General features: G+C 37.9%; 1 long non-coding RNA gene across 2 annotated transcripts; it reads left to right on the top strand.

Annotated features, from left to right (window-relative positions):
* The first annotated feature begins 3,702 nt into the window (after positions 1-3,702).
* LOC121891064 lies at positions 3,703-4,808 on the top strand. 2 transcript variants are annotated; one of them, XR_006094029.1, is made up of 3 exons: positions 3,703-3,957; positions 4,107-4,152; positions 4,285-4,808. It is a non-coding gene; the product is annotated as an uncharacterized LOC121891064 (long non-coding RNA). The 2 variants fall into 2 exon arrangements; XR_006094028.1 differs by having other exon boundaries at positions 3,703-4,152.
* Positions 4,809-11,279: the final 6,471 nt, after the last annotated feature.

Raw genomic sequence — 11,279 nt, forward strand, 5'->3', positions numbered from 1 at the left:
TTCTCACCAACAGGATGAACATTCCCAATGGAGTGCCACAATGCTCAATTCTGGTTTCACTATTTTTCAACTTCACATGTTACAATATTAACTTTCATTGTTATGCAGACGACACCTAATTGTATAGAGCTGTCTCTCCTGATGATCTTATCCCCATTTTAGGACAATGAACATATCTTTCAAGGCAGAAACTGCTTCTAATAATCTACCACAGAAACTGTACTACAATTTACTACACTATCATTAAACCAAGGCGTATCTAACATTCTAGTTTTATACGAAAGGGGACCCAGAAATTCCCAGAATTGTAAAAAAAAAAAAACATAAAAAAAACCTGTCATAATAAATCTTTCAGTAGTACCTTTCCAATCCCCTTCAAAGTACTCTCTCTGAGATGCAATACACTTGTCCCAGTGCTTCTACCATTCTTGGAAACATTTCCTGTAGTCATCTTTTGTCACAGCATCCAAATTCTTCTTCAATTCTTCCTGGATTTCCTTTCCCACGGTGGCAGATCTTCTCCCTGTCAGTCATAGTTTTAGTTTCACCAAGCTGGAGGCATACAATACCTAGCGGCAAATCCACACCCTTCTCCCTTGCTATCGCTAGGCTTCCAGGAATTTTTGGGTCCCCCCTCACATAAGGAACACAACAAGAGCAGCATTCAGCATCCTTTCTTTCTCCCAAAAATAAGCTTGTGTATACCTTTATATAAGTAGGTTCGACTAGTACAATGCCTCGCTCTCAGGTCTCTCCAAAAATTTGGCTAAATCAGTTACAGCTCATAGATAATGCTGCTCCTGAGTTTTAACTGGGGCAAAGAAAAGAGCTCATATTGGCCTTGTTCCAAAGTCTTTGCACTGGATTACAGTTAGTCTTACATGTCAATAAGTCTATTCAGGGACTTGAGCCTCACTATGTTGTGACAAAGATCTGTGGTTAAGCTGCCTTCTGCAGTTTTTTGTCTCTGGACTCTGGAAAAGTGTCCGTCTATATCTGCTGACAGCGTCATTAATAGGTTGTTTTATGCACCTGCTATGAACTCACCCTTTTAACCTTGCATTTACCTTTAATCTGTTATCACTATTCGACTGTTGCTGTATTATGAACATGCTCGATGCTCAATTCTATAATGACATAGTATATATTCTTGACATAACAGTCCTTGGACTTCCAGAATAATCACATCAGTGTAGGTCAGCCATGTTGAAGCATGTTAAAGTATGCGCAACAAAAACTACAATGAACACATTTATTTACACAAATACAATCCTTAAAAACACAATGTTTAAATTAAAGACATTACCAGTAAAGCATGGCAATGCATACTCTTCTATCAAACCCTTGGGATATTCAGTTTGTAAATGATGTATCCAGTGAGCATCTCTTTGCACAAGTCTTTTTATCCATGTCTCCTCCCTTCCTCAGTGGTGTAACTACCTCAATAACCATAAAACACAGTGTGCAGAATTCATGGCCTGTGACATTAGAATGTCTGGTGACAGTATGGGAGACTCATGTCGTTTTTATGTTCAGAAATTCAGATTTTCATTTCTCAGCAAACAAACCCACAAGAGTATGTGCAGCTGATACACCAAATATGTAGTTATACATGTGTTTCTACCCTTCATTTGGTTTTTTTTACTGTATGTGTGGGTGTAAAAAGTGATTACTCTTCATCATTGCACTGCAGTCCCATTGCATTGCCCATTCCCCCCAGAGACTAATCATGCATGATTAGCTGATGGGTTCTGAGATTGCCTTCAGAATGAATACATTTCTAAATTTAACTCAAAAAGCGTAGTCTGAAATGTCACTGTACCCAGTGCTTGCATCATTATAGATCATTCTTTGCTTATATTAAGCCTGGCACTTTGGAACCACAACAAGGACATTTAAGTCTTACAGTTTGAAGATTGTAAGAAATATTTTGTCTGCAAAGATCACTGATGGTCATGATTAGTCTTTCCATATGTTGTGTACAAGAGAGCTGGGAATTTCCTAAAGATGTAATAAAGACACAAATGCATCGAGCATTTACTGTGCAAAGGACAGTGACTGCAGACACACCGACTCTACCTTTTTTATAGGATATGGTCGCAGTTTATGATTCGTAACTGTTCCCATATAATGAAAATGAAGGTCATTTTGATTTAAAAGCTCAAACAAACACTTTATTAGTGCACAAGGTCAATCCATTTACTATAGAAGAGACACTGAATTTGCTGCTTGGTGAAGATTAGATACTATTTGCCTTTGTAGGTACAGATTAACCTGTGTTATGGATATCATGACAATTCTATTTCAGATGGGAATGTTCCCCTTTTAACACAGTACCTACTCCATGTATCACACATCTTCGCTGTGCTACAGTATTTATCCCACTGAGGCAGCATCTGTATAATTTGATTGCTGAGCCTGCAAGCCCTATTGAGCGGACCTAGGTGCTCCTGGCAGAGAGATTACAAGTAACCCCGGGGCAAGACTTCACAGATCAATGTAAGCTGCTTCCGATTCTTGTGGCCTCATAATTTGCCAACCAAGTGATCAAGAGAAGTGATCCAAAACATTATCACGTTTTCACGTCTAGCTGAGTGAAACTCAAAATCGATTCTTTGCACAGGGCAGTCTGGTATGGACATGTGTACACGAGGGTCCTTACATTCCCCACATGTACGCTTCACAGTAACATCAGTCTTTTAAGTGGAACTCTACATGGTTGGTATGTATTGACATACAAATAATATAAAAGGGAACATCTACAGCATTATAGATTGCCCTTTCAAATCAACTCAATTTATTAAAAACAATAAATACATTAAACCTGTCTCACCCTCATACACACATAATCTCAACTGCCAGCAGCCTGTATTCACTCATGAGCAATTCATTTATGGCACATTGTAAAGAAATTCGCTGTGGCATTTCAGGAGCCACAACAAGATGAGGGCCACAGGTTGTCAGAGATTTAGCACTCTAATCAATAAAACCTTAAAGCTCATTCTTTCATTGCTTTCCAGTTCTTTGTTTCAGACACTAGTCTTATAAATATAAGGTGAGATGCCTAAAATCTTTGAACTGCAGCTATGGTATGAGGTGGAAGAAGTAAGTTTATACAGAACAACAAAACAAAGCTAACTGTTGGTTACATTTTAGTTGACAGGACACATAAATCATCCAGAACTGGGTAATTTGGGTAGAATAGAAAAGAAAGAAAGTAGAGAGATATGGAACGATAATAAAGCTCTTTTTGGCGGTATCTGTTAAGCGAACCAGTGTGCTTCTCTTTACCTTCTGCATTTTGTTTTTAGAGGAAATCACCTCTTCATCATTGTGCAAAGTCACAACGTGTTAACAATGTTCAGACTAATCACTAGTTTTAAATGAGCTGACTAATTGATTCCACACATATTTGTGATGTATCAGAAACCTGAACTACTTTACACTTGTCTGCTCTAATAGCATCTGAAATCTAATTTTTATTAATAACATGTGTCAGTACTTTCTACACCTGTTCTGTACTACGCTTGGTGGCACATTTTTCTGCTTTAAGACACAACCAGTCAAATCCAATTAATAAAAAAAAAAGACAAATTAGTTTCTTGTGTCTGCTTTTATTAGAAATAAGAAATACTTTTTATCTTTTGTTTTCATTATTCTTTAATAATAATAAAACTATGTATTTGTATTTTTCATGCACAGAACAAAAAGTACACACTATTAATCATCACCTCAAACCTTGTGCCTTAATCACTGCTTCTGCTGTTTGCCTGCGCCTGTGATAGCAGCTGTCACAACAGGACAATATGCATGAGTGGATTCCCATCAGCCCTCTTTGTACATCCCTGCTGCTGAGAAGAGGAGAAGAACAACCATCACCATCCCGAACTTCATTTAAGGAAGATATAGACAAAAGTTGCGTTCGCAATTACCCAGTGTGATACGGAAACTCCTAAAGTAAGTATAATGATGCTTGTTGTGCTAAAACTGCTAAAATGCGATGTAAAAATGTACCCAAACTAGTGTCGAACACGAGGGAGAACAACTCTTACAGCATTTAATTTAATAACAGATCCTCATTTAGTCTTTTATGAAAATTCATTTAGATGTGCTGAGGCTGGGTTTCACTGCAGGCCTTTGAGAGAATCACTGGTAGGTGGAAATATAAATTATAAACATTGACTGGGATCAGTTTTTTCCCCGAGCTCTGGGAGAATAAGTGAGAGTTAAAGCACTTAAATCGACTCCTCTACTCTTTTTTTTTTTTTTTATTCCCTGCCGCAGACGCCAGTGAGCTTCAGCTGTTGGGGATTCAATCACAGCTGCTTGATATGCACATGTGTGTTCCCTCGCTTTTTTTTTATTTTTTATTGTCCTTCACGCTGAGTAGCTGCAGCACAATGAGGCCATCATGGTAAATGTTGAAATGCATTAATGTGATATTATCCACCCTCGTGACAGACGGTGAGCCACAGGGAAACTCTGGCCTGATATGAAAATATTGCCCCACGCGGAATGTCTCCAAGTAATTGAATCATGTCTTACATTGTGTACTCTGCTTCTGTACTGTGCTGTGTGAAAATTCGTTTAATGGTTTGGAACAATGTTAATGCATTTAGAGCATTGGGTATGAGAAGGCTGGTGACCCATAGGATGCTACTGTTAGAGGAGGTGAGATTTGCTGGAAATGTGATGGTCCCAGGCCAGTACGAGTGGTTAAACAGCAATTACTAAATGTCATGTGTTTGTGTACGTGCATTACAGTATGTGTGTATTGTACATGAAAATAAAACGGATCAGTTCAGTAATGTGTTTCCCAACAATATATATTGTTTTTGACAGGATAGCGGCAAACATGATACATACAGAAACAATGCAGTCCTGATAGAAGATTCTCAGTTATGATTTTATTTACTTAATAGCTTCCTATGAAGTAAAACCAAAACCAGGGGACACTAAACTGGGAAAAAACCTTAAGGATTCTGGGCCAAATTTTGGGTGTAATCACAAGATCACCTTGATCCCAACTGTAAGATCCAACACAGGCACTGTGTCATTATTTCAGAAAGATTCAAATGCTCATTGGCTCCCAGTGTGATGAAACTATTTAATGTTCTTTATCTTCTATCTTCTTTTTGTTTTGTAGACATGGATGTTTGATCGGATTCTGTATGTGGAGTTTGGTTTGTGTTTGATCATCTCTCCTGTATTTTTCTTGATATTTCATCACTGATGTTCCTTGGTTAGAAAAAAAAAGTATTACTAGTAGTATACTAAAAGTATGACAGCTAAAACTGCCACCAAAATTAAATACAACATACTAACCTTTGATGAAGTTATGTTAATCTGAATTGCAAACTATAACAGTTTGCCTAACAACTAATTGTGAACACTTTCCTTCAATACCACAAATAACAAAACTGAATATTTAATTTCCCCACAGTTTACATGCCATTCACTACAAGAATGACATTTTTTACTGGAATGACTTTGGGTGGTTGCCTTGTTTTTTTTTTCCATATGAAACAACAACCTCTGGAACTGATGCATTAGAAGTCTGGAAAGTGGAGACCAAAGGAATTTTAATCAGGCAAACATGCTGCTGTTTACCTTTTTATACATCCCAGCAGCGCTATTGATGTAAAAACTCTGAATCTTGCTCATAATTACTCTGTGCATTCTTATTGCTATACAAACTACAAGAGAGAATAAGGGAGGGAAAGAACAAGGTGGGGGAAGAAGAAGGGATTCAGCAGGCTCAAGTCTCAATCCCCTCCGTCAGTTGTAGCAGCACTACAGTCAACTTTGCCTCACATAACTTGGGATCTATCATCTAGAAAAACTTAAGCTGGTTTACTAAAAATATGCTAGTATTAGTTTTCTTGGAGGCAACGGACCATACAAAATACATATTTCAGGAACTGCAGTAATAATGTTCTCCTCCACAGACTTGTGTCTACACTCGATGAAATTCAAGCCTCCTGGCCTTCCACTGCATCCCTGTTTCTTTGTCTTATTCAATCAAATCATCACAGAGCTTTAGGGGAAATTTCAACCTGATTTGCATGAAGCTATTTTTTGTTGTTGTTGTTTATTATTGGTTTGGCTTCACACTTGAATTATGATATGTTTGGGTGTCATCTGGGGTCTGTACTACAAAGAAAGTTCAACATACCCGGGATATCTTTTCATTAGCTGGCTTCACTAGGAGTAACTTTGGCCGCCAAGATAACCAGTACTACAAAGCTGGCTATCATCTAGCTCAGTCAACTCTGTGTTTTGCTATCCAGCTATGAGCGTGTTCACATGGAAGAGGCGGGGTTGTTAATTACGAGCAACATCATCAGAACCATGAATAAAGTCACATAAAAGAACTTAAAAGTAATACCAGACTGTTTCTTCTACTGAAGCAAAGAGTGGAACAATAGTTAATGACTGATGAGGTCTATCTGACCCAAATGTTGCATTTATAATCATGGGAGCCAATTAACAGTGTGTGGATTATTTTTCTTATAAAAGACAATCTTTCATTTTTATTTCCAGTTATCATCACACAGTTGTCTCATGTTATTCTGAGCTGCGGTGATGGAATCAGAGAGTAAATTCATCCACACTGTCAGCTATCACTCTGGGGATAAAATCAACTTTGCACAATTAAAATGCCGCTAAAATCATCATCATGTTTTGTGTTTAGTGACGTCAACGATCGAACCGGAGTGGTAATAGAAAGCCTGGAACAATAAAATGTTTCCACTGACCTATAAAAATATACATTGCTCTTTTTTACTTGTCACTTTATTGTAAATTCAGGACTTTTGTCCTCGTCGGGATCCCGTAGGAATGATGACTCCTTTTTTCCAGTGATCTGATTGGTCAGTGGTCGGGGCGTTGATGCACATCTGTGAAAACAAAGGACGTAGGCTTTGCATTCTTTGCAAAATTCTAATTTGGTGCCACTATCAAAATGTGAATACTGAATGACAGTGTTGGCTGTCAGAGTTTTATCTTCAACAGTTGAAAGCCTCTTGCCTCAACTTTTCAATAAAAAATGTAAAAAGTATGTATTTGTGGAGCTTGAATGTTGTCCTCTACAATCACAGTATAGCAGGTCTGTCACCAATGGTGTCAACCTGTCCTCATGAACCCAGAACTGTTGGTTTAGTTCCTCAATGATAAGTAAGAGGTTTTGGGTTAATGCAAATCATACCTGGATTTGGACCAATGTCACAGACTCTAAATGTAAACTGATGTTGTTTCTTGTAAGAGGATCGACCTCAGCAGGTGTAAGTACAGTGTTCCCGGAAATGCCTTTGATGGATATGTTTAAATGAGTCTACTGTACATTTTTTAATTACTGTGTAGGACTTCGCTCTGGAAAGCAAGATATGTCTAAGTATAGAGATGCATGATTGCAGATGGGACCACCGCACTGCCGAAGGCTTTGTTGAGAAGCTAATAGTCTCTGTGGATCACAACAATTTTCCTTTAAAACTTGTTAAACGAGACCTGTGAGGTATGATGAGTGGGTGTGCAGAAGAAAGTGAGAGTTCTGCACATTGAAATTAGATAAGACTGGCTGTTGACTGCTTCTCTGCAGCTTTCATGGCTTGGCAGAAAAAAAAAAAAAATCAAAACACCAAAGAAGCAAAGTGTGAGAAGTAGAAAATTGGCATTTGGAAGCCTGTTACTGGAAATCAGTATTTATTGAAGAAACCATGAGCAAGATGAGCTTTCAGGGTTTTACTGTATCTCACAGGGGAAATGTACAGAAGCAATCCACAAGTCAGATAAAATGTGTTGAATTATCTCACAGTCTTTTTATGCAGTGGTATAATAGTAATATTAATGATAATACGTGTCTTTTTCATGATCTAGAGGCAGCATGGGAGATAAAGAACAATTAGAATTATACAATGGGATGTATAGAAATGCTTTGTGTGTCAACCAAGGGTATGTCATTAAATTTGTGTCTAACTGGACAAAATCTCCCAAGAATCCAACAAAAAACATACATTGAAAGTGAATAAAAATAAATTGAAAACAAGAAATTAACCCCAAAGGAAAAACTTACAATAAAACTATACAAAAGTAATACATTTGATTACAATATTATCACTTTCTTTCACTGATAGGGCTTTGCAACCATTTTTTTCTGTTTCGCCGCTGAATTTTTCAGTTTCAGTTCTTTATTCTTCAGGTACAGTTCTGACACAAAGCTCTCATGTGGGTGGGTGTTACAGGGCTGCGTCCCCATTGGTCAAGTACTTTTGGAGGGACAGGTCAATGGTTCAGGTGCGTAAAGTGGTATGACTTAAATTGTTCCCCCAGCCAACTTGTTCTGTTTCTCACAACTGGTAATAGAAGGTAAGAGTCTTCATAATTTTTCTTAGGTTATTATTGGTAATTATAGTAAGATACATTGACCACTGAATATATATGAATTTAAAGAATGTGACGCAATAACGTTACATTTGTTGTTTGCTTGTGTCAGAACAGAAACTGAAAAATTCAGCAGCGAAACTGAAAAAAGTGACCGCAAAAGAGATATCCCAATCTTTTTTTGTTTGTTTGATTTTTTGGGAGCTTTTGTTCAATTATTATGGCACAAATTTAGTCCCATATGAGAGAGAGAGAGAAAAAGACAATTATCAGGCATATGAGTTATTGAACAAGAGAAGGGTTTCCCCTTTTCGAGCTGACTGACTAGGTAACCTATGCAGTAGAAACGTGCAATTACTTTTGAAATTGGTGCCGTATAACTAGAGGAAACTGAGATAAAGGCTGTAGGTTCCCCATACTGCTCTTGAGGGAGAATCCTACAACAAACAGAATGCATTACACGCTTCCAGTCCAATCAGACTGACTGACTCTACTGACGGTGAGTTAAAGGCCAGCAGAGCGGCCATTAGCAAAGACAAAGTTAGCGAGCAGATATATCTCTTTACTGAGGCTTACTTTCATTTACAAAACGTATTTCCTCATCAGTCTGGATATATATCATACCAGTGTGCAAGGATCATAAAACAAACGGCACGCTGGAGTAAGTTATGTTAACCAATGCAAACTTACCAAGAGCTTGAACGTTACGCAAGCCTGAATGCTGCCAGAACTGTTGGCGGACAGCCTCAGAGTCTGCCGTCTCAATCTCAGCTTTTTTTGGAAAACAATTGTGGGTGAAGGGGTGAAAAACTGCAACCAAATGCTGTTTCTTTTATCATTTTGGCTGATGAGGAGCTGGACCGGATTGTGGTCAAAGCTTTATGCAGCTGCATTACAGGTAACACAGTTGCTGTTGTTCAAAGTTAAAGTCCAATATAGTATTCTGTCAGAAAACAAATTCATTCTTTAGTTAAATGAATTACATAATGCAATTTTGGTCTCAGCCTTGCATCATGAAACATGATATTTTAAAGTATTTAGTAGTATGATATTTTAGTGTCTGCTTTTCTCATTCACTAGCATAACAAGGTAGGCGGAGTATTTTGGGAGACACACCTTTGAACATCCTTGATGCACCACTATAGAAAGCAGCACTGCTATAGTTCTTCCTTACACCCAGCTACGTTGTTACTATACACGTCAAATGATGGTGCTGGTGCATGAAGAACAACAGATTTTGCAGCTGTGCCCCAGAGACACAGAGAACATTAAAAGAAATGGTTGTTGTTTTTCATACTATATCCCTCATTTGGATAGACAGAGATAAGGTTGAAAATTAGCAAACTGGTCCTTTAATAACTCTCAGGTGGAAACACTGCAGGCTAACAGTCTCCCTGGACTGAATTCAAATGAAAGCAGTGTAATATAACACATTGTGTGAGGTAACATGCTGCTCACTGAGTCAGCTGGAGGGTAAAATATGGAGGGTGGAGGGTCTGTGCATTGACATGCTGCACATAAACTAAATAAATCACTGAGTGTGGATGGTTTATGGCGGTAACAGCTGCATATTTAATTTTATTATCTCTGACAAAAGAAAGGCTATTTTTTAAAACCCCAGTTAAGTTGGCTTGTTATCAAGTGTTGAGAAGCTGAATGGCTAATTTGAAATTGGACAATCTACAGTAAACAAACATGGGCACACACAACACATACACTTAGAGCAACACAGCATGCAAACAGAACCAGCATGCAAACAAACACACCGATGACCCCGTTACCTCTTTTTGACACGGTTACAAAAATACTCTGGTGAATAGTAGGACAGAAGGTCACAAATAAAAGCAATTTACTGTAAAACTGTTTCACAACACTGGGGAGCAAATAAAGCTGCAGACAATTATGCTTAAGATGATTTTAGTAATTTACCAAATATGTCCAGTTATTGTAGGTCTTATTTTCCTAGTTTTACCATCTTGACCGCAGACCAAAATTGCATTACTTACTTCACTTAATTAAAGAGCTTTATAGAGTTTCATTCTCCCACACTCCAATACACACACAAATACAGAAAGACCAATATTTGAATCTGGAAAATGATTAAGCAACATCCTGCCGGGGAGCCCCTCATAAATCTTCCATTTAGGACTTTCTTAAATGTGTATGTGTGTGTTCTGCTAATAGTTCTGCTACTCTAACTCACTGCAGATGTTCTGCAAATATCAACTGCCAACTGGGACCGTCTAAATGTCACAATTATCTGTGTAATACATACAAACATCATCAGCTGTAGATAAGGAAATTGGCACATTTTGTATCTAATGATCTAACGATGTGTGTGTTCTGTGTTGAAGTGAAGACAAAACAGCTGGTGTATAATATCAAAAAAGTATGACAAATCATCCCACGTTGCAGTTTCCCACGGCTGTATGGAGCATTTTAGTGTCTTTCAGCTGCTCAGTGTTTTTGTTTAATGGCTTGCCTTCTTTGGTTTAGTCTCACTGCTCTTATCAACCTCGCTCCCGAGTAGCTGGTGAACATTTAGCAGCAAAAGAGCCAGATACTTCCCTCAGGAGTTGGTGGAAACATGATATTATGACAACAAACCACAACAAACTGAGCTGTAAATACGTAGCATTTAATTAGGAGAACTGGTGTCCTGGTTGGATACAGATGCTGTAGATTTCTTGACAGCTCGACTGTTTTTTTTTTTTTTCTGAATTCAATACAAAACAAAACAAACATGGGAAATAATGAATGATAAAATGCGACGGCACCTTAGCAAACAGCTTCAAACGTTTATTTCTTTAAATATAATGAATAATGTATGCTGACCGGCATTGCAGAAAACATGTATTCAAGGAATAATAACGGCTTGTTTGGCTCAGAAAAGGCGTCTA

Source organism: Thunnus maccoyii, chromosome 23, assembly GCF_910596095.1.
Source record: "Thunnus maccoyii chromosome 23, fThuMac1.1, whole genome shotgun sequence".
Classification (NCBI taxonomy): Eukaryota; Metazoa; Chordata; class Actinopteri; order Scombriformes; family Scombridae; genus Thunnus; species Thunnus maccoyii.